This window comes from Hylobates moloch, unplaced genomic scaffold, assembly GCF_009828535.3.
Source record: "Hylobates moloch isolate HMO894 unplaced genomic scaffold, HMol_V3 SCAFFOLD_8, whole genome shotgun sequence".
Taxonomy (NCBI): domain Eukaryota; kingdom Metazoa; phylum Chordata; class Mammalia; order Primates; family Hylobatidae; genus Hylobates; species Hylobates moloch.
Genome location: NW_026652283.1, coordinates 24,794,172 through 24,817,854, shown reverse-complemented (window position 1 = coordinate 24,817,854; position 23,683 = coordinate 24,794,172). Strand labels below are relative to the sequence as shown.

Genomic DNA, 23,683 nt, shown 5'->3' with positions numbered 1-23,683 from the left:
ATGCGGGCTCTTTTTTGGTTCCATATGAACTTTAAAGTAGTTTTTTCCAATTCTGTGAAGAAAGTCATTGGTAGCTTGATGGGGATGGCATTGAATCTATAAATGACCTTGGGCAGTATGGCCATTTTCACGATATTGATTCTTCCAACCCATGAGCATGGAATGTTCTTCCATTTGTTTGTATCCTCTTTTATTTCATTGAGCAGTGGTTTGTAGTTCTCCTTGAAGAGGTCCTTCACATCCCTTGTAAGTTGGATTCCTAGGTATTTTATTCTCTTTGAAGCAATTGTGAATGGGAGTTCACTCATGATTTGGCTCTCTGTTTGTCTGTTATTGGTGTACAAGAATGCTTGTGATTTTTGTACATTAATTTTGTATCCTGAGACTTTGCTGAAGTTGCTAATCAGCTTAAGGAGATTTTGGGCTGAGACAATGGGGTTTTCTAGATATACAATCATGTCATCTGCAAACAGGGACAATTTGACTTCCTCTTTTCCTAGTTGAATACCCTTTATTTCCTTCTCCTGCCTGATTGCTCTGGCCAGAACTTCCAGCACTATGTTGAAAAGGAGCGGTGAGAGAGGGCATCCCTGTCTTGTGCCAGTTTTCAGAGGGAATGCTTCCAGTTTTTGCCCATTCAGTATGATATTGGCTGTGGGTTTGTCATAGATAGCTCTTATTATCTTGAGATACGTCCCATCAATACCTAACTTATTGAGAGTTTTTAGCATGAAGGGTTGTTGAATTTTGTCAAAGGCCTTTTCTGCATCTATTGAGATAATCATGTGGTTTTTGTCTTTGGTTCTGTTTATATGCTGGATTACATTTATTGATTTGCGTGTGTTGAACCAGCCTTGCATCCCAGGGATGAAGCCCACTTGATCATGGTGGATAAGCTTTTTGATGTGCTGCTGGATTCGGTTTGCCAGTATTTTATTGAGGATTTTTGCATCAATGTTCATCAAGGATATTGGTCTGAAATTCTCTTTTTTGGTTATGTCTCTGCCAGGTTTTGGTATCAGGACGATGCTGGCTTCATAAAATGTGTTAGGGAGGATTCCCTCTTTTTCTATCGATTGGAATAGTTTCAGAAGGAATGGTACCAGTTCCTCCTTGTACTTCTGGTAGAATTCAGCTGTGAATCCATCAGGTCCTGGACTCTTTTTGGAGTCTCGCTCTGTCGCCCAGGCTGGAGTGCAGTGGCGCAATCTCGGCTCACTGCAAGCTCCGCCTCCCGGGTTCACGCCATTCTCCTGCCTCAGCCTCTCCGAGTAGCTGGGACTACAGGCGCCCGCCACCACGCCCGGCTAATTTTTTGTATTTTTAGTAGAGACAGGGTTTCACCGTGGTCTCGATCTCCTGACCTCGTGATCTGCCTGCCTCGGCCTCCCAAAGTGCTGGGATTACAAGCGTGAGCCACCGCGCCTGGCCATTTCTTGGCCTTCTGATAGGGCTTGATATGTTCTAAGGTGAGAGGGGACTTACATTTTTTTTTTTTTTTTTTGCCTACAGCTTTGCATGTTGTAACAAGACTTCTTTATCAAAGAGTTTATTGACGTTCAGTTTAAGCATGTTTTAGAAGGGTAGGCTTTACTGATACTGAAAACTGAAGGTTTTCTGGCCATGGAGAGAAAACCAGATTTCTCATGCTAGACTAAGGGTTTTGTTTCCTGAGCTGGCAGGACGTGGACGTGCCAGGAAGACACGGCATTCTGGCTTCCCAGCAAGGAAGCAGGAGCTCATGTTAATGGGCAGTGAGACCCGTCAGGCCTATCTGGAACGACATTCCTAGAGTCCAGGCCAGAGCTCCCATTAGATATGGTGAGGTGAAGCCCATGGCACAGGAAAAAGGCAGTTATGTAAGGTTTTCAAGAAGGCACTTGTTGGACCAGACACCCCGATGGCGGTGTCACAGAGCACAAAGTCAAATGGCACATGCATGGCACTGGGAAGGCTAGTGCTGAGAGGCAACAGGGCAACTAGCATTTAAGAGCTTGTTAAGATTTAGTCAATGTGAGTGTAAATAATTAAGTTGGTAATAAAAGCTTAAAGTGATTTTTAATGGAAGAAAGAAAGACAGTAATCATCACTTTAGCTTATTTTTGGATGTGTGTCTCTACAGTTGGTTTAGCGTGAAGAGAAAACTGAAGTCCTAAATTCCACATTCTGCCTGAAGATATTTATTTGTCCATGCAGAGTGAAGTCTGCATTCTCTCTTGTGAGCTAGAAAGTTAGACAGGGTTGAAATGGTCTCTGAATGTTAAATCCATTTTTGTGGATGTGTGAGTCCTGAGTCTTGTCACACATTGTCTTTGTCTTCATTATTTGGCCTATTATACTTGCAGTGGTGTCTTTTGAGGGTTTGTATTATGAATAGAAGGTAGATACTGGACCAGTGTCTCGGAGATTTACCTGCTTATTCTTTTTTTTTCCTTTTGATCTTGTCATAGCTGGAAGGTATCATCCTAAAACATTTTGTAAGAATGAGAATTATTGGTATTTACTCTCTCCATGTCATATGTATTTATATTCTGGTCTTGGGACATTCACACAACCTCCAATTTATTTGTTTTCTTCTTTTTGTTGTCAACAGAGCTGCTTGACAGGGTTGTCTGGGGAATACAACCTTCCCCTGTCAAATGCCTTTCAATGTTTTCCTTCTCCTTCCTTACCCCTGTTTCATTGTGTACCTGCAATAGGACTCTATTTCTGTAAGTTAATCAACTTTCACCTTTGTATTTAAAGTGCTTTAATCCAATCAATATAGTAACAAGACGAACTCTCTTCTCATGTTTACAAAATCAATTGATCAACAAGAGAAGTAGCAGAACTGTAAATGTTTCTCCAGATATTTCTTAAGAGAATTTCTATGGATTGTCATCTATTTAATATACATTAAGGTAAAGTATTAGAAGTGATTTTCAACAAATGATAAATATATTACAGTCTGTTAATTGAGGATAGTCTTAGGAGGATTGTTAACACATAATAGACCAGAAAATTAAATGACATGCAACAGAACATTTCACACGGATCTATTAAAGGCTGCTTATCCAATCAAGATTTCAGAAAGACTAGAGAGAATATTTTAGCATGACTTAAACCTTTTTACTGGATTCTCATTGCCACTGCCTTACGGTAAGACAAAGCCTAAGAGTGGTTCAGAATCACTTGAAAAGGTGGGTAAATATTGGTCTCATCCTCAGAATTTTTAATCCAGTAGGTCTGGGGTGAGGACTGAGAATTCGCATTTCTAACAAATTCCCAGGAAATGCTAATGCTGCCGGTGCTGGGACAACCCTTTTGAGAACCACTAGGCTAAGCTATAAGCCCAGTGTTCTAAATGCTGATGTCTAGTGTGGGGTTTATCGAAATGGTTAGGAGTCCAGAGTGACACACTGACTAGTAGAATTTCCTATAGAGAGTCATTTATTATAAACAATAATATACTACTAATAATAGTATACCATTTATGAGTATTTACAGAGTGTTAAGCCCAGTGCTGAATGAACACTTGACATGCATTCTTGCATTTAATCATCTCAAGAATGCATTTTTCAAGAGAGAGAAAACTGATGTTTTAGAAATGTAAAAGGCTAAATATACATTCATTGCCCCTGAATTGTTTGTATTACTATTGTGTTATAAAGGTGTTGGCTCCATTTGTTTCCCCATAAAGAAATTTAGTCTCTGCTATCATAGGAGTCCTTCAAACTGGGGGAGAAATCCCCATGTCTTAATTGCTATTTAAATACGACCTCATTGCAGAGCCTGTTTCCTCAATGTATCTGACTGGTGGTCTGAGGAACATCTCTAAATCATTGAGTGTGATGTGGCATTCTGCTATTGTTAAAGGGCATCAGCCACTCCAACCCAAAGCAAAACAATCACCTCTAAAATTGCACCACCTCTCCAGTGGTGTGATGATAAATGTCTAGCAACCAGTTAGAGAAGGGCTATTTGTAGCATTTGCTAATTTCCATGGTGTGACTACTTCTACCATGGCTGATTTCAAGATAACCAACACGAAGTCACTGAGCAAAGTTGCGAAGAGATGCATGCAATCAGCTGTCACAAGTCCATCAGAAATGCTCCAGCATGCTCCTGAACCTCCACCCCATTTCTGCCTTTTCTGGGTCCCTCTTTTGACAGAAGTATCTGATTAACAAGTGAGATTGGTTTGTATCTAAGTTTGGCACATTATTCATTACTAATTGCTTGGAATCCCTACAATCAGCCTACAGAATCTGTATAAAGATACAGAGGAGAGTGCCAAGAAGAAATCATAGTACTTATATCCTGATTTGTGGGAATAGAGGAAGAATGGTTACAGCATAATCTTTGAGATCTTGCTATCAATGGCCACCCTAATCTAGGTATCACTCTCCAACAGAATTTAGCTCAACCTTTACTGTGGTAGGGACTAGGAGTATAAAGAAGAAGATATGGTCTTTGCCCTTTATAAAATCACAGTTTAATCCCCAGAGGAACTGAGGCACAGGAAAATGTATTGCCATGGGTAATGTCATTTGACCAGTCCATGCCTGATGTGAATATGAGCAGCTGACAGCAGCTTATACAACCCCCACCTTGCTGATCACTTATCAAAATCCCTCATCCATTTTATAATGTAAGAAGTGTTGAATCAGCTTCCCCCAATGTGTTATTTTTTTAAAGGCAAAATTGTTGGTGTTAATCACATAGGGCTTAAATATGGTAGAATTATGAATGATATCCCCTTCCTACATTTGTTATTATTAATTCTTTTTCATTATATTTTTAGGTAAAAGCAAGATAAAGGAACACAAAATGTACTCTTTCCCTAATTGGCTAAAGCGAGAAAGGTGAAAATGGCGCAAAGCATGAAACATCAAATAACAGTTCATTCAATAAATGATAACTGCTTATTTGGTTCTGTAAAATCAAGTGTAGAACTATAAACATAATTAAGGAGACAGGGTTACATAGTGGTAAGAACATGGGCATTAAAGTTTGCATCTTGACTCAATTACTTTGCTAGCTAAATGATCTTGGACAAAGCTGTTTATTTTTAGCCTCAGTTTCCCTATCTATAAAATGGAGACAATAGTGTCATGGTCACACAGCAAATATACTGTATATCACAGAATTGATGGCTGTGCTGTCAGAGTGCAGAGCCTGGCTCTTAGCCACTGCATGGTACAGCCACCTGCCTGAAGGAATCCTGACAGCACCATAAGCAAGAACTGCAGAGATCTGAAGAATATTCTACCATCTGCTCCTCTCCTGAATTGCTGAAGCACCAGTCCTAAGGCAGTGTGAAAAAGAAAGTCTTTGAGGTCCAAATGACCATGCAGGCTGGGGGACCATGACTTAGTCATTGAGACTCAGTCTTATCACATACAAGATGGAGAAAATGATAGTTAATAATTGGCTTTTAAATATCATAAATAACATGCCTGGAATTGTAGTAGGTGTTTTTCCCCATCTCATAGGAACTCAAACTGTGCTCAAATTCAAGCTGAAAATGAATAACAGATGTAAATATAAGCACTCAGTCACATCTTAGAAATCATCTCATTCTGCTCATTTAACAAATATTCATTGTGTAACTACCATGCGCCAGGTACTCTTTGAGGCTTGGAGATACCACAGTGAAAAGAAGAGAGAAAAATCCCTGCCTTGATGGGGCTAAAGTGGAGAGGCAGACTATAAACAAATAAATAAGTAGCTAGATAACCTGTCAGCTGTTGAGAAGAGCTATGGAGAATGTAGCAATTATCATCATAGCTTCTTTTCCCAACAAACATGACATACAATGATTAGTAAAATACAAATAATAAATCCTTAAAGTGATATGTTCTCCGTTAAAAAATGAATTGGTAATGCCCAGCAACCCTTTAAAAAAAAGTAGATGTTTGAGAGCCTTGCTGGCTCTGTTATTTCAACAACATGCATCCACTATAAGTATCTAAGAATTCACAGGTTTCATAGACAACATATGAATGCCCCCGAGAAACGACAACGAAAGGGAACTGTGAAGTATTACAGCAAAATGGGCTACATACCTAAAGACAGAGAACAAGGTGGTGCATGCATGTTAGCTCTGGGTCTAGCGAAATGGTTCAAAACCCACCCCCACCACTTTCTAGCTCACTGACGAAGTTAACCCTTGGAGCCTCGGTTTCATCATCTCCAGGATGATATTTTGCTTTCATAGCAAGGACCCCTTTTCAAAAATCTTTCCAACAATGTTGACATAGTTTGCAAATACCTAAGAGTTAGTTATAAAACTTCTTTTCCTGCCTCTTTTTATTTCTGCTACAAACCTATATATAATCTACTACCCAGGAAATGTCAATCTTAGGAACTATGTCCCATGCCCAGCTACATGTTTCTCTGATTACACTACTGTGGTTTTACAATGACAATCATTTAATTTCTGAAAAAAAATGCTGTTCGATTAAAACTATTTTTCTGGCCATATGAGATCCTCAAGTTAATATTACTTTTTTAAAAAACACAATTGTTTCAGCCAAACTTAGTGCACAGATATTCATGGCGAATTCCAGAAGTAATGGGGCGCAAATATAAAGCGAAGAGTTTACGGCAGAATTGACCACCAAGAGGAGGGGAGCATTGTAACAATCTGTCTCTAAACACTAACATTAGTGGACCAGCATTAAAACTCAGAGCACTAATTATAACCTTGAAAAAAATGTTTTTTCTTCGTTTTATCTAACCAAGCTCAAAATAGAAGCTTCTTTTTCACTGTGAACAAAACCGTAGCTAGCAACAACTTTTTATGTCTAGGAAGCTTTGCAAATGACTACTTTATTTGGCCTATGATATATCTGGAAGATTTTCAATGCCTTTTCATTTGTCTTAGGTATCGCCAACCCCAGAGCTTCACTGATTTTACTTTTATTTTTTTCATTAAAGTTGCCGATGAAAAGCTCTAGTGTAGAAATCCTATTTGTGGAAGAACTAAGTACTGCCTGCCCACGAGGGGCTTGGGTTTCGACACAGAGCCTCATCTGGTCATTTCCACATCTTTCCAGGGAGTTGGGGGAAACAATTTGTAATACTGACTTTGCAAAGATGACATACGAGATTATTTTTGAAAGAAGATGGTAGAAATCCAGGTCAAAATTTCTCAGTGAAAAGTCAATTCTAGACAAGAAATTCTCTCACAGAAAAGTATTTCCTTTCAGGATCTAAAGAGAAAAGGCACTTGCTCAATCACACCTCAGTTTAGCTCATGTTTAACACCCACCCCTTTATTATTTTAACTGTCATTCTACCTGAGGAGTTGATATCTGACAGGTCTACATCTGAATTATTGTAAATGTATGTATTTTCATATGAGTATGCAAAGACATTCAAAGTAAACAAAAATAAATGCTAATTAATTAAATTACAATGCAAAAGCAGGGCTTCCTCACCTACAACTTTGTTAAATTTAGATCTCTTTGGAAAACACATTGTACAAACAAAATATCTAAGAATTTATGGGCAATTTTCTTAAGAAAGTTTTGCTCATGCAGTTGCCAGAAATGAGAATGGATTCACTGGTATGTTGTGATAAAAGTTCTGATTGGTTGGTAAAGAAGTATGGAATACTTACGTGCCAAGCCGAAGTGCTTTGTATGGCTAGATATATGCTTTCTAATTCAAAGTGGTAGGTTTTGTCATTGTTTGAAACTACTTGATAACTAGAATTTGATATAATTTTTCTCACCAAAGTTACATTGTAATTTGCATTGCTGTGTAGTTTAGCCAGATCTGTTGTCCAAGCACAGAAAGAGTGGGAAGAAAAATGTGCTTGTTAAGTGACTGCCCTGTTTCTCAGCACACACTGTGCTTTGCAGATGTTCACTCATATCTCCTGTTGCTTTATAGGATATTAGAAAACCACCCAATGGAACTGATAAAAATGAGTTGGAACTTGTGACCAGCAGCTGGATGAGAGGAGTGTGAATCCCCCAAATCTTATGGATATAGTGTGCTTTCTTTGATGTTCCTGCCAAAGTGAGGCTGGAAAGCTAGGAAGATCTGTAAGACATGTGCCAGCACAAAGTGACTACAATTCAAAAGTTCCAAAAACCTTGCTTGAAACAATTGCAAATAGCTCATCATTTTAAACCACTGAACCCAAGGCTGAGTATTTCATCAATTTACAGAAAACCAAGAAGAGAAATCTGACAACTATCCCAGTGTATGACTTACCATGGAGATCTTCAAGTAGAATCATTTTGGTTTGGGTCTCATTTTCATATTATAACACAAATTTGTGTATGTGGGTTAAGATTCATATTTGATAGGAACTGCTGGGAATTCTTGCAGTTATGTCCTCAAAAGACAAAATAAGCACAACCAACAGAATTGTGAAGCAATAAAGTTGCTTATGGATGAAAACTGGGCTGAACAGTCATAGGACACGAATTGTGCCTTTGACCTAAAATGTGCTTTTCTTTCCTTATCTATCCAGTGTAATGGTACTACTCTTTCAACCATCTTGAATTCACTCACATTTATTCGTCAAATCCTGCTCAGCTATTCCCACTACCCACAAAGTGTATCTTTTTTGTATTACTTACTTTTTATACATTAGCTCATTTTCCCCCAAACAATGCAATAAAGTAAAAAATATTACTCTATTTTATAGAAACTTGCAGCTCAGAGAGGATAAGAAACTTGCAAGTTGATCCAATATAAATTTCTAAAAAGCATCAAAAGGTTTCATTTCTGCATAATATTAAGGACTAAATTATAGGAAAACTCTCTCCCTATAAAACACTGTAAAATGCTGGGTAAAACGTAGCATCCCTTATAAGATGAGAAAACAATTAGCCCACTAGCAGTAGAAGTCATCAAGAAAATTGTTTGTCTCAACAGATGCAGGGGGGGGCAGATTGAGGTTTTTCTACTACTTTCCTAGTCCTGGAACCTATTAAGATGAGAAAGTAACATGAAAGTGATCCTGAAAAAATAAATCAAAACCTGGCTATTTCAACAAATAAATTGTAAGGGGGAGAGAGACAGAAAGAGGGAGAGAGACACACACACACACAGAGAGAGAGAATAGAAAAGAGAGACAAAGGGTAAATTTTTGAGTAAAGGAAATGTTAGAAATATACGAATCAACTGCAGTGTATAGATCTTATTGTGATCCTGATTTTGACAAACCTAGGAGGAACTATTAATGAGCTAATCATGGATATTTGAACAGTGGTTTGATTCTATTAAGAAATTAACTTGTTAGGTGCATTATTAGTATATCGATTATTTTTTAGTCTTCATCTTTTGACTTACATAGCAAAATATTTATAAAGAAAATGATAAAAAGTCTGGGATTTAGTGCAAAATAATCCACTGTGTAGTGTGTGGGTGTGGAGGAAATATAGGAGCATACAAATAAGACGAGATTGAGCATGAGTTGATAGTTATCAAGGCTCGGTGATGAGAATATAGAGGTTCATTATACAATTGTATCTACTCTTATGTGCGCTTGAAATTTTTCATAATAAGTAAGTTAAGGAAACAAAGTGTTTCTAGGCCTGTAACATCACTGGGACATATGGCAAGACAAACCCATCTGGAAGGGTTGTACTCTCAAATAGGCTATACCAAGTTATCACACATAAAGCCTCTTGGAAGATGAACTCACAAACCAAAATTAGCAAACACTTGAAGAATTAATTATTAGTGAAGGCTAGCTCTTACATGCATGTACACACACACACACACACACACACACACACACACACACGATCTAAGAATCAGAGCTATAAGAATTCCAAATAATGGAAGTAATGAGCAGAGCCTATAAAAAGTACATTCAAAACAAAGACATGAAGGAAGAAACTGAAAACATAAAGAACAGAACAGTTTTTAAAGCACCAGGGATATATGAAAATAACATCAGTAACAACATCAGTGAGTTCTAGAAATGAAAAATTAAAATTGCTGGCAGTAAAAACTCAATGGACAGGTAAAAGGCAGATTAAACCTAAATGAAGAAGGGAAAAGTGAACCAGAAGATCTGAGAAAATAACCCAAGATACAGCACAGAGAGATAAAGAGAGATGAAACATACTAGACAGGATAAGAACTATGGAGGGAGAATAAGAAGATTCTAAATATACATCTGACAGCAATTCCAGGCAAAGGGATTAAAGACAAGGGAGAAACAATATCAAGGAAAAAAAGGCTCAAATTTTTTCAGAATTCACGAAAAACCCAAAAATCTTAGATTCAGGAAACATAGCCAGTCCCTAGTAGGATTAACAAAAGCAGAATCCACTTTTAGACATATCGTAGCAAACTGTAGAACACCAAAGACAAAGAAAAAATCTGTAAAGCAACCAGAAGGGGCATGTTTCCTCTAAAGGGACAACAATTAGACTTTTGGCAGATGTCTTAGCAGCAATAACTGAAGTCCAGTGATAATAGGATAATATTTTCAAAAAAACTAAGAGAAAATAGCTGTCAACTTAGGACCAGAGGAATGTTTTATCATCATTAACTTGTATGTAGCTATTAAGTGGACTAAAAATATTAAATGAAAATGGGCAGAACTATAAGGAGAAATAAACAAAACCACATAATTTTAGGACATTTAACTCACATCTCTCAGTAACCTTTAGACTAAGCAGAAAAACCCAGTAATGATGTAGAAGCTGAAGAAACATGACTAACAAGCTTAATTTTAAAATTGAGTATAGAACCCTAATCACCAAAATGAGATAATCCACATTTTTCCCAAGCATTCATGAACTGTTTATAAAGATTGGTCACAAAATAAGTAATCAAATATCAAATAATTGATATGAAAAACACATGAACTGAGCACAAAGCAATTAAAGCGAACTCAATAATCAAAAGACCAGATAAAAGACATTAGAGAAGACTCAAATAAATGGTGAGATCATCTTTGGTCATGTATAGAAAGTACAAATCCCAGGAAATTACCAAAAGTATTTTTCTTGGAACTTGAAAAGCCTATTCCAAAGTGTGTATGCAAGAGAAAATGGCTAAGATTCACCAAGAAAATTTTGAAGAAGAATAAAATGAAGGAGGGTGGGTTGGGGGTGGGCTGCTTATCCTATCATCTTTATAACAAGATGCATTATAGCATTATTTTAATATAGACAACGGTATTGGCATAGTGATAGCCAAATAAAACAATAGAACTAAGGAAAATCACAAAGCAAATCTAATATGGAAACTTGACAGATGATAAACGGATGTAACAGATCACTGTGAAAAGGACTGATTACTTATTAAATGGTGCTAAAACAATTATCAATCCATGTGAGAAAAAAATACATAGACCCTTCACATCATTGCAAAAAGAAACCACTTATAATAAAGATATGAATACCCAAAAGCAAACCTTTAACATTTTTAGAAAATGGTATAGAAAAATATTTTTATGGCCTTGGAGTAGGGAAAAATTTCTTTAAACTATATCAAATCCATACAAAAAGAACTGATAAATACAAATATATGAAGATTAAATCTTTTTTCATAACAAAAACACCATAAATAAAAGACATGATACCAACCAGAAAAAGATATTTGTACTACCTAAAACCACAAAGATTAAGTAACAAAAGTAACAAATCCTATAAATAAATAAGAAACAAACAACCCATAGAAAATATTTTTTGAATAAATAAACGATAGAAAACAAAATAAAATGGCCAATCAACACAAAATATGTTCAACTCCAGTAGCAACCCCAAAATGCAAATTAACACAAGATACCATTGCACACAAGATAGGTAAAGAACTCTGATTTACCATTGGTGGAGGTGAGGTGTAAGTTAGTCCAATTTGGATTTGTGGTAGTGACTTGGCAATATCTAGTAATTTGACGATGCCTATATCTTATGACCCAACAATTTGACTTCTAGGAATATGCCTTAACAAGACTTTATGTGCACAGGGAGTCATAGACAAGAATATCCACTGTAACACTGTAAATGCAAAATAAAAAATCATTTTTGAAAACAAATTTTCTTCAACAGGAGAACGAATGAATTAACTGTTATATATCCTCCCCCCCCACCACCACATTTTTTTTGAGACAGGGTCTTGCTCTGTTGCCCAGGCTGAAGTGTGGTGGTGTGATCATGGCTCACCACTGTCTCAACCTCCCAGGTTCAAATGATCCTCCCACTTCAGCCTCCTGAGTAGCTGGAAAAACAGGCACATGCCACCACACCCAGCTAATTTCTCTACAAAAAGTATTTGTTGTAGAGACAGGGTTTTGCCATGTTGCCCAGGCTTGAACTCCTAGGCTCAAGCAATCCTCCTGCCTTGGCCTCCCAAAGTGCTGGGATTACAGGTGTGAGCCACTGTACCTGACCATTGTTGTACATTTCTAACAGTGAAATTCAGTATAGCAAACATGAATGAATGGTATCTGTGTAATATTATAAATAAATCTCAAAAACGATATTGAGCAGAAATGATATGATACCATCTGTATAAAAATTAAAATATGACATGTTGGTTATGGATATATACATATTTTCAAATATGAAAACAGGCTTATGCATAAAAATACCAAATTCAGGATAGTACATATCTGTGGGGAAGATGGGAGGGGTAGGGGAATTTGATTAAGAAATGAAACACGGGAGACTTCAATGCAATGTAATGTTTTCTTTCTTAAAAAATAATAAAAAAGCAATTATTACAAAATACTAAAATTTAGCAAAGCTAGGAATGGATAAGTGGGCATTTTATTATTTTCTATGTTATTATGCAATTGAAATGTTTATAATCTTAAAAATCATAGAATTGCACAGAATTACTGACATTTGTTCAAATTCACACAGAAATGAAAACGTAAAAATCATTACCAAATATTTTTTGGAAAATGATTCTACATTAGTAGAGCCAGAATTCTACCCTGACTCCAAAGCTGGAGCCATTCCTCAAATTTCAGACCCCCTCTCCTTTCTTTTTCTGATCTTACCCTGAGGGTTCATCATGTTCTTCTCTGTGCTAGCACGGTACATTGTTTAAGGCACCACCTTGGCATTTTGTTTTTAAAACGAAATTGCAGTTAGTTGTACCTGTGTTTCCTCACCCAGAGACTAAGCTCCTGGGGGCACCATACCTGGTATATGAAAATACAGAGGGAGAGTGGCTAGGGTGTGAGACGGTTCTGTTTCACCAGTAAGCACCCTTTTATAGGCTTCTACTCCTGACTAACTCTTGTGATGACTTACCAGAAACGAATCACCAAGTTCTATAAATACTTATTCTTGCAAAATAATCAATTTCCAAAGAATGTAAGAGAATCAAAGATTGTGTTCCAGCCTTTCTCATGAATCAACAGGAGGGGCAGAATTGTTACAAACAGTATTTGTGGGAAGAAATAAACAACCTATAGTTTATTTGTTTCACTTGGGGATTTTTCAAGCCCTCAGAAGAGGGGAAGGAATCTCGCTGATGTGGATTGAGCCCACTCCAGTGGTGTAGTCATGGGCTGGATTTCATTACTTCGCCATAATTAAGTCAGTTCTCAAATTAGGTCCCATTCTAGAAATGACTGCAGAGATAATTCTACATTAAACTCCTGGGTTCATATATGTTGAATAGTACAATAAATATAAACATATTAAATAGCACAGTGCATAGAAATTATACAGTAAATCAGTATAAATTGAATTATGTAACACTGGAATGGGAGTGTAAATGAGAGAACCATCTTGTTCAACCTTTAAAAATATTATCAAGTGGCTTTTCTAATTGAGAGTACTTTATGAAAAACAGTATAAGGGAACATAAAGTAATATATATTCTAATATTACTTCTCCTTTGAAAGTGTTTTGTCCTTTTCAACATGAGGAGGTCAGTGTCCCCAAGCAGCCTGCAGCCTCTCCTACGTTTCCCCCTCGCCTCCCATGGCAACACGGGTTAGCCAGACACTGAGCTTTTTGTGATGTGTGTGTGTGAGTACCGAGAGAAGGGGAGCAAAGCTTCAGGGAGGTCTTGAGGTGGAAAAATTTGTGACGCACACGATTTGGTGACTGAAGAAGAATTCTTTCTTGAGGGTTCTATAACACAATAGTTACGGTCACCCTATGTGCATTTAAAAATTCCTAGTTGGTCTCGAGCCCTTAATGCACACCAAAGCCCTTTAAGAGGCTTCTCAAATTACTTGTTCATGGAAAGATTATGAGACGAAACCAACCTGTGTGGGTTTGGTCCTTCTGTTTCAGAACCTGACTAGCAAAGAGCCTGGGAGAAGTACATAAACTTATTGAACGTGTAACTCATAAACTAAAAGATTCAAATTCTGTACACAGAATTCCGTATGCAGTCATGAAGAAATCCCTTCTGATTTATGATTTGCCTTAGGGAGTCCGAGTCTGCCCTCGTGAAGCCTTGGGTGCCCCACTGTCTTCCTGAGGTAGGCGCAGTCCTCCTGTAAGTTTCTGCCTGAGAGAAGAGCACCTCCACCCTCCAACAGAATTGATGAGGACTGAAATGCTGTTGCCCTTGCCTCCTTCATAGCTTTCCTGGCAGAGCTAAATGTGAGATGGGGCTAAGCCTGTGAGATCAGGCTAATGGCCTGATATGCATGCCACACCTGATACTTTAGAAGGAAGCCAGCCAAGGAAGTGTTTTTTTTTCCCCCCCACCTAGTAATAAAGCTAAAATTCTCTCCCTCGTCAAAGTCTAGTTAACACATTAGCACCCCCCTCCCACTTTTCTGGTCTCCTGTCATTATCTTCCATACAAGAGAGAGGGCTTGATAATAACATATCTTAAAGGGGTTTTTAATTGCTCCTTACAATGAATGCTGAATCTAACGCTTTAAAAACAACTGAGTGGAATGCCACTTAAAAGCGCATCCTCCAGGTTTCTCACCACCTTTCTCAGTACCGTGGCACTCCCAGCCAGGGCAGAGTTGCTCATTTCTGAAAAGATTAGAAGCAGGTCCAACAGAACTTCTTCAGCAGAATCTGAGAATGCTCATTTGTTAACAAAGTGTCTGCTTTCTAACGTCCCGTCACTTACTGGACTTTTGCCAGCCCCGGGAAACACCGTACTGAAACACTCACGTTTATGAAATTCACAATTAGGAAGGGACTGTGGCTCTAGCAACATTAGGTCAGAGAGCACCGACTTTACATATGCTCAAAACTCAAACTGGAGAGCTTACAGTATCCCATCGTGGCCATGCCTTTTCGTTTTGGAACTGAGATTGGACCAATTGTTATGAAAGGCTGCATGTTTTAGTCTTCCCTGGTCTTTCCCTCTTGGGTGGCTTGGGTTTGTGCAATACAGTACTTGGTGAAGGAAAAGCAGAGCCCAGCTCAGGACTTCTTAAGTGAGTGAACAGAATCCAATGAGAAGCCCTTAAATGTGTGTCAAAGTGAAGGTCTACCAAAGAGTGAAGGCACCTACTAAAGGCTATTACCTCATAAGGCTCAAAGGGCGGGTGGGGGGTGCCCACAGTATGCTATCACTACCCCCCACAGGACAACAGGCTTGGTCAATGGCTGAACATATAAGCATTCCCCAACGGTACCACTCAGCCAGCCACCTTTGCACCAGAAGCCAAAGTATCCTTGAGCTACATCTTGACATCAGGGTACTCCCTGGAGCATAAAGAAATGCAGGAATTTACAGCATGGAGGTTCCTAAGCCTTAAAGAGTTAATGCAGCAAAGGAAATGCCTAAGTTAACCTTAGAATTGTATTCACTAGCTAGATTTACTTGATTTTATTTTTACAGAAATTTGACAAAAGAAGCAACTGTAAATGCAATGAAAACAACTTCCTCCATATGTCTCACTACTGGCATGAGCACGGAGCTACACCACCCCATCATACCTCCGTGTGTCAGATTACTGGCTCAGAATACCCATCGGAAACACTCAGACCTCTAGCTGTTCCAAGAAAGCCGTAGGGCTTTCAATAATAAGCTGTGAAACGAGCTTAAGAATCACTGAGGTTGTTGTGCAAATGTATAACCCTCACTGGAAGTGCTATGGACTGAATTGTGTCCCCCTAAGTCATATGTTGAAGCTCTAACCTCAAAAGTAACTATATTTGGAGATAGGGCTTTTAGGAGGTAATTAAGGTTAAATAAGATCTTAAGCATGGGGTCCTAATCCAACAGGATTGGAGGATTCATGAGAAGAGGAAGAGATCTCTTCTTCTCTTCACATGCAGGAACTGAGAAAAGACCACGTGAGCACACAGCAAAAAGGCAGCTGCCTGCAAGCCAAGAAGAGAACCCTCTCCAGCCCCTGACCATGCTGACACCCTGATCTTGGAATTCCAGTCTCCAGAACTGTGAGAAAATGAATGTTTGCTGTTTAAGCCACCCAGTCTACAGTATTTTGTTATAGCAGCCTGAGCCGACTAAGACAGAAAGAAAAATGTATTTTAGTTAATGCCATATGTGTAGGTGTACACATATGAATTTTAAAATTAACCAGGGTGATGGAGTGAGCTGCTTCACTCAGGCATCTGACAGTTACTCTTGCCAAGTTTTATCTCAATACACAGAGATCTGAGACTGCATCCAAAGCATCTGAAAGAGGGTGTGCCTATGGAATAGGTTCTTATATAGCTTATGCTGTAAAGCCTGTTCCCAGCATCTATTTTTTTAAAAGAAGTTCACTGTAAGCTTATGAACTCATCGTGATAAACCTAGACTTGAACATTTACAGTAAATAATAACTGGAAGGTTAAACTATGACATCATGAGGTCTCATCCAGCTCTGGATTTTGATGGACATTTTTTGAACAGTACTTTCTTAGTTTGCCAGGATGGAAGACCTAAAAATGAACTGCATTTTGCAGTGAATTATACCTAATTAAAGTTTAATGACTAGATTACATTCTTGTCTGATATGGTTTGGTTCTGTGTCCCCACTCAAATCTCTCTCGAATTGTAATCCCCATGTGTGGAGGGGGAAACCTGGTGGAAGGTGGTTTGATCATGCGGGTGGTTCCCCCTATGCTCTTCTCGTGATAGTGAGTTCTCATGAGATCTGATGGCTTATAAGTGGCAGTTTCCCCAGTGCTGTCTCTCCTGCAGCCCTGTAAGACATGATTTGCTTCTCCTTTGCCTTCTGCCATGATTGTAAGTTTCCTGAGGCCTCCTCAGCCATGTGGAATGGTGAGTCAATTAAACCTCCTTTCTTTATAAATTAGTCTCACATGGTATCTTTATAGCAGTGTGAGAACAGACTAATACACTATCCTACAGTAACATAGAAACATATATGCTGAACTCTTCAACATAACCTTATGTGTTTCCTTTTAATGTTATCATTAACCCTTCAGGGCACAATACAATCAAGTGGATCCAGTGAAAGACGATCCTTAATAGAAATGTCTCAGATACAGCTAAACCAAGAGCAAGTCTAGGAAACATCCATTTTCTCAGACCACACTGAAAGAGGGCATCATATTGGCAATCTATCTATTCACCTGTTAGACCAAACATTAGAGAAACCTATGCCATTGCTTTCTTCATAAAAGGTGAGAGTGGTAATATCAACATCTAGCATTCAGCCACATCAATCCTAATATGTCCTATTCTAGTTAGGAGAGTGCAAAATAAGTCAAATGACCTTCCTGAGTCCTGCCATTTTATAACATGAAATAAAAAATCTAAGTAATGTTAAGTTAATATGTTCTGAATTCTTCTAGAATCCAGAAGCCAAACTGGAGTAATAACACATTTCTTACTATTACCTCATAGTTGTCTTAAATGTCATAAATAAATTTGTCTGTGTTTGAATATACAACTACAGTCAGCCCTCTCTATCAGTGGGTTCCATATCCATGAATTTAATCAACCACAGATCAAAAACATTTGGATAAAAAAAGAATGGTTGCATCTGTACTGAACATGTACAGACTTTTTCATGTCAATATTCCCTAAATAATATAGTGTGTCAACTGTTTACATCGTATTTATATTGTATTAGGTATTATAAGTAATCTAGAAATGATTTAAAGCATATGTAGGATGTGCATAAATTGTATGTGAATACTACACCATTTTACAGAAGGGACTTGAGTATCTGTGAATTTTGGTATCAGGAGTCCCAGAACCAATCCCCTGCAGATACTAAGGGATGACTGTATATAGCTTAAAAATGGACATATGCATGTTCAAACAGAAGCTCTGATAATGGCAAGTATGGAATAGATTTCAGTTCAACATTTATTAACTATCCATTATGTGTCAGGGTATATATAGTGGCCCTAAGAATATTACTTAAAGTAAGAGAATAAACTAATTTATTTTTCATTTGATTATCCCAAAATTCTATGTATCAGTATTTCTATCAAAAAATTAAATCCAAAACGATGACTGACATCTCAAAAGCTTCCAGAGACTAACTTTCTGAGTTGAATATATCCACAAGACAGGATTAAAAAAATGATCAGAACCTGCCCCTTCTCATTTTTTTTTAAAAAGAAGATTTAGGGACAATTTCCTCATTATATAAGCACTCTCTTGGCCTTTGCACATCAGGCTTAGTAGAAGGCTGTAAGTAGAGGCGAAAACACATTTCTCCTGCTGATTCTGAACATCTAATGATGTTGTTCAATCTTAACCTATCTTATTCTTTATTCTATTCCTGAAATTATTTCAGGAAACATTTCACCAAATTCTTTTTGTTTTTTTTTCCTGTTATGGGGTCTCACTCTGTTGCCCAGACTGGAGTGCAGTGGTGCAATCTCAGCTCACTGCAACCTCTGCCTTGCAGGCTGAAGTGATCCTCCCACCTCAGCCTCCCAAGTAGCTGAGACTACAGGTGGGTGCCACCACACCCAGCTAAATTTTTGTATTTTTGGCAGAGATGGGATTTTGCCATTTTGCCTAGGCTGGTCTCAAAATCCTGAGCTCATGCAATCTGCCTGCCTTGGCCTCCCAAAGTGCCAGGATTACAGGTGTAAGACACTGTGCCCGGCCTCACCAAATTCTTGAATATTCCATTTTATTTCCATAGATAGATAGATAGATAGATAGATAGATAGATAGATAGATAGATATAGATAGATAGATATAAACTTCTTTTGCCAAAATAATTCAATTGCATTCCATTTTTATACTTACTATGAGAACTTCCTATGCCTATATAATAATTTTCCTGTCATTGTTCTATGTATTCAATGGAGATTGAGTTGGGTCATGTAATTATCTCTCCTCAGTTCCTAACAATCCTGTGGCAGTTGCCATAATAAAAATTATTTCCCAGGGATACCAGGGATGCGACATTATATTTTGGAAGCATATTAAAGTCCCAATATGAAGAATAATGTGTTACTATGCAGTGTACTCCTAAAAATATAATTCCAGATTAAAATTTTCAAATGTCAATACACCTCTATAGAAAGTTAACACCACATTTAGCTTCTGGACTTGAGGGTTTATCCCATACCCTAATGCCAAACCTTCCACTCTTCCAGTTACTTTTCATAATCATGGTCAAACCATTTAGCTAAATTATTATCTTACTTTCCCTGCTTATAAATTCTGGATAACAACTATATTTGTTCCTTATTTGCTATATGTCATATGTCTGCTTGTGAACTTCATGGTATATGCTGCTTTAAAATAAATAAATAAATAAACCACCCAATTTTCCCTTCCATTAAGGCAAGACTTAAAATCGGTTTTTAAAACCTGAATAAACCTGCAACTTGAATTTCTTAGGATAAGTTAACATGTGAAAACTGTTACTGAAATTTTTGACAGGACTTTTAATCATTACAGATTCATGTGATGAGTTTTACAAACGACATTAAATAAAGGAAATATTCTTCCCTATCTTTTAAGCCCTTACCTTAAACTTTCCAATGTGATTAATGCAGTATTTATCTCAGGGTTTTTACTTCACTGAGTGGGGTATGGGAGCAATGGAGGGAGAGTGGGGGAAGCTAAAAAGCACAGTAAGGCAAAGAAATTCTCACTTTCCATGGGAATATTCCCTACAAGGGCCAAGAGAATATCGAATACTAAACATATTCACTGGGGATGAGAAGCAAGAGTTTGCACTTAAATTGACTTCAGAGTAGAGATGCCAAAGCAAATAAATCACTGCAAGTGGAATACTTTGAAAGGTAAATGGATCTTAAAAATATTTGTGTACGTTAAATTTTCTAATCGGAAGTATTCATTACTGTCAGATATAATAAGGGCATGTGTCCATCAGGATCTGGAGATCTCCTCCAGGTAGTGGATTCATTATTTTTAGGCCAATGCGTAGCACAGCAGACACCCTCCACAGATGTTACTGAATGAAGAAGGGAAAACCAAAGGTTAAGCATGCGATGCTTTACCTAAACTAAAACTATTCATTTGAGTGAGAAGTAAAATCCCCAAAGTCCTTAGATTACTTCAATCCTTACACATTTTTCATCAATAAGAATTCCAGAAAAATGAGCAAACTTGAATTCCCATCTGACTTAGCTACTGAAGCCATTAACAGAATAAAATGCAGAACAAACGTCTCTGTCCTAGGATCCCCTGTACCCAGCCAAGTGCATCCTCAAAAGTTGCTATTTCACTTTGTTTTGTCATTGCAGTATGACTTACAACCCTCAAGCCATCTATAAAGAAGTATAACACACGAACAGCAGTTTTACAGGTCACATAGTCTCCATAGTGACTCCATTCTGGGTTTTTCCCCCCCTTACAGGAATCTTTTGTAATCGAAGTAAAAAGACTTCAATCATCCTTTGATTGGGGATTGGAGTCACATTTATGGATAGATAAGAAATGACCTATTTGTTTTCCTAAAATTCCACTGGACATAAATTTCTGATCATAGATCACCAAGGGCCTCTTTAGTCTGTAACCACACCTTGAATATTCATCAAGTCACCCAGGCATTGGTCAAAGAGAAGTCACATAAGTGGATTTACCCATATATCCAGGTTCTGTTAAGGAAATGGCAATCCCCAAATTCCAAGTTAATGGGAGAGTGGCCCCTGTACAATGAAGTGATGAACACATGAGAAGAGGCAACCAGAATAAAGGGAAACAGAAGAATGAAGCATGGAAAGTTGTAGACGGCGTGGGTGCCTCACTCAGCTTGGCTTCAGCCTACATCCCGGAGCCAGTGTGACTCAGCCTCAGCCCCAGGGATGGGCCTGGATGGCTTTGGTTTGGTGGGGCTCCTGAACAGGGAAAACTGATATAACCCGGCATTATATACCAGCCCTGAATCACTGCATATCCCAAAGGAAAAATGACCTTGGGGAGGCCACTGTCCTCCAAGTTCATTTTTATAAACCTCCAAAAAGATTCAGAAAGTACTGGACCAATCAAATACCACTGTGATTGCTACATAGTAACTTGGCTGAGAACAGAGAAAGGTGAGACGGCCAAACTGATATTTTCTTCAGGGTTCAAACTAGTCTTGGAAACGTAGCGAGTCAAAAATGATAGTTTTGCGAGTCTAGAGATGAAATAAAGCCACCTTTCCTCTGAAGAGTGACACTGCCAGTGACTGCTTCCCAAGAAGCTAATAAGTAAAGCTAACTCATTGAATCATGCCATTTGTTGGCACTATTTTAAGTGCTTTACATGTATTAATTTATTTCATCCTCAGGGCAACCCGAAAAGGTAGGAATTATTATCATTCTGATTTTGTTAGTAAAGAAATGGAAACCTAGAGAAGTTAAGTAACTTGTCCAAAGTTATTCGGAACACAAGTTAGCACACAAGTTATTTGGCACACAAGTTAGGTGTGGTGGCACACGCCTGTAATTCCAGCTACTTAGGAGGCTGAGGCACGAGAATCTCTTGAACCTGGGAGGGGGAGGTTGCAGTGAGCCAAAATTGTGCCACTGCACTCCAGCCTGGGTGACAGAGCAAGTCTCTGTCTCCAAACCCTCCCCCCCGCAAAAACTCAAAGTTATTCGGCACACAGTGGCTGAGCTGGTGCTCAACACCAGGTGTGGTGTGTACACACCTGCACTTTGCCATCTGCCTTGCTGTCTTTTCCCTTCCCTGAAAGCTTGGAAAAGTGCCCTGTGACCAACCACAGACAGAGTGGTGAGGACAAGCAGAGCGTGGTGTCTGTGTGAGACAGTGACACATTGCCCAAATTCCGGCCCTGCTAGGATGAGAGTTGTTCCTGGCCTGGCTCCTCAGAGACCCTCCTCGCCAGTCTCAGGACATCTCTACTAGCTGCTCTCCTCTACACAGATTCTCAGTTGAAAGAAAATCTAAGATGACAGATTTCATTAGGGCTATGTACTGAGAGCAAACTTCAAATGAATCCTAGATGATAAAAAGGAAAACCAGAAAGAGCAGAGACCCGGCTGTATATAATGCCCTTTGTGCAACACCCAGGGAGCTTCCAGGGCAATTAGGAACAACATCTCCCCCGGGGGGGTTAGTTCATAAAATTTCTGGGTTGCACGGTTTGTATGTTCATGCCTTAAACCTTAAAATAAGTTTTTTCTCCATCTAATTTGCCTCTTCGGTGCTGAGCTTTTTGAAGCTGCAATAAAGGAAGGATGGAGAACACATTGGCAAATGATATTCAAAAACATTGAATGAAAGAGCTTCATTCTTTGTTTGTTTTAATTCTCCTGGCATTAAAGGACAGACATTTTTCCCCCGGGTATGTGGATAGTCACTGAGGTGCCTGAAATACCCAGTTTATCTTACTGAAAAGCTATTTTTAAAATCACTTGATTTAGAAAACTCCAATCATGATAATTTCATGGGAATTCTTAGTACAAAAATTAAAGTTTTAAATTACTATGCAAAAATTTGTGTATTCAAATAATCTTAATTAGGAAATACCTCCATCGATGCATATATATCAGGTCTCTCTAATGTGTGTCCCTGATACAAAATTATTTTGAGGGATGTTTTGTGAGTTATAGTTCCTGTGATCAGTAATAGAAGTAAGGATGCAATATGAGATGAGGAGTCAAAAATGTCATTTCTAGTTTCCCCTGATTCGACCACATTCAATCTCTGGCCTTGAGAATGTCATCTAACTTCTCTTAGCCTATTTCCTCACATCCAAAAGGAATAACAGTTCTCACTTCAAAGTGTTGTTCCGTGGGTCAAATGAAATAATGCATGTGAAAGAGTTTAATAAGCTACAAGACACTGTAATATAACATAATATTAAAGTTACAAACCAAATGTGGTGGCAGCGTGGTTCAATGAGGAAAATGCAGATATAGTCTAGCATAAAAAGGAATCAGCATGGCTGAATGCTTTACCCACTCATGACCCTGGGTGAGTCTGGCCTGGGTTCCCTCATTTGAGAAATGAGAATGATTAAAACGATCCCATCAGGATGATGTGGGGATTAGAAATAATACATGTCAGACCGCTAGCAGGGCGGGCACACAGTAGGTATTCAGTTAGTGGCACCCGTTTTACATTAAAGAATTCATTTAATCAAGCCAAGTATGCTACACGTTTCAACACTCACAACAGCTGAGTACTGCTCTACTTAGAACAGTACATCCATCGGTGGAGTCCCAAATATACTTCTGCCATGGCCAGCGCCCTGGGTTTATCCCACTTTAGACTCCAGTGGATTAAGGCTGTGCTTGCTGTAGTCGCATTTCCTGCCTTAGCCCATCATTTCATGAAACTTACTAACGGAGCCTCAGTTTAAAACATAAAATGAATGCTACTCAACGTGGCAACTCCAAGTACAGGCTTT

General features: G+C 38.4%; 1 protein-coding gene across 2 annotated transcripts in view; it reads right to left on the bottom strand.

Annotated features, from left to right (window-relative positions):
* The window catches only part of SSPN (sarcospan), a 45,547-nt gene that overhangs the window by 20,859 nt on the left and 1,005 nt on the right, over nucleotides 1-23,683 (bottom strand). The window lies entirely within an intron of this gene.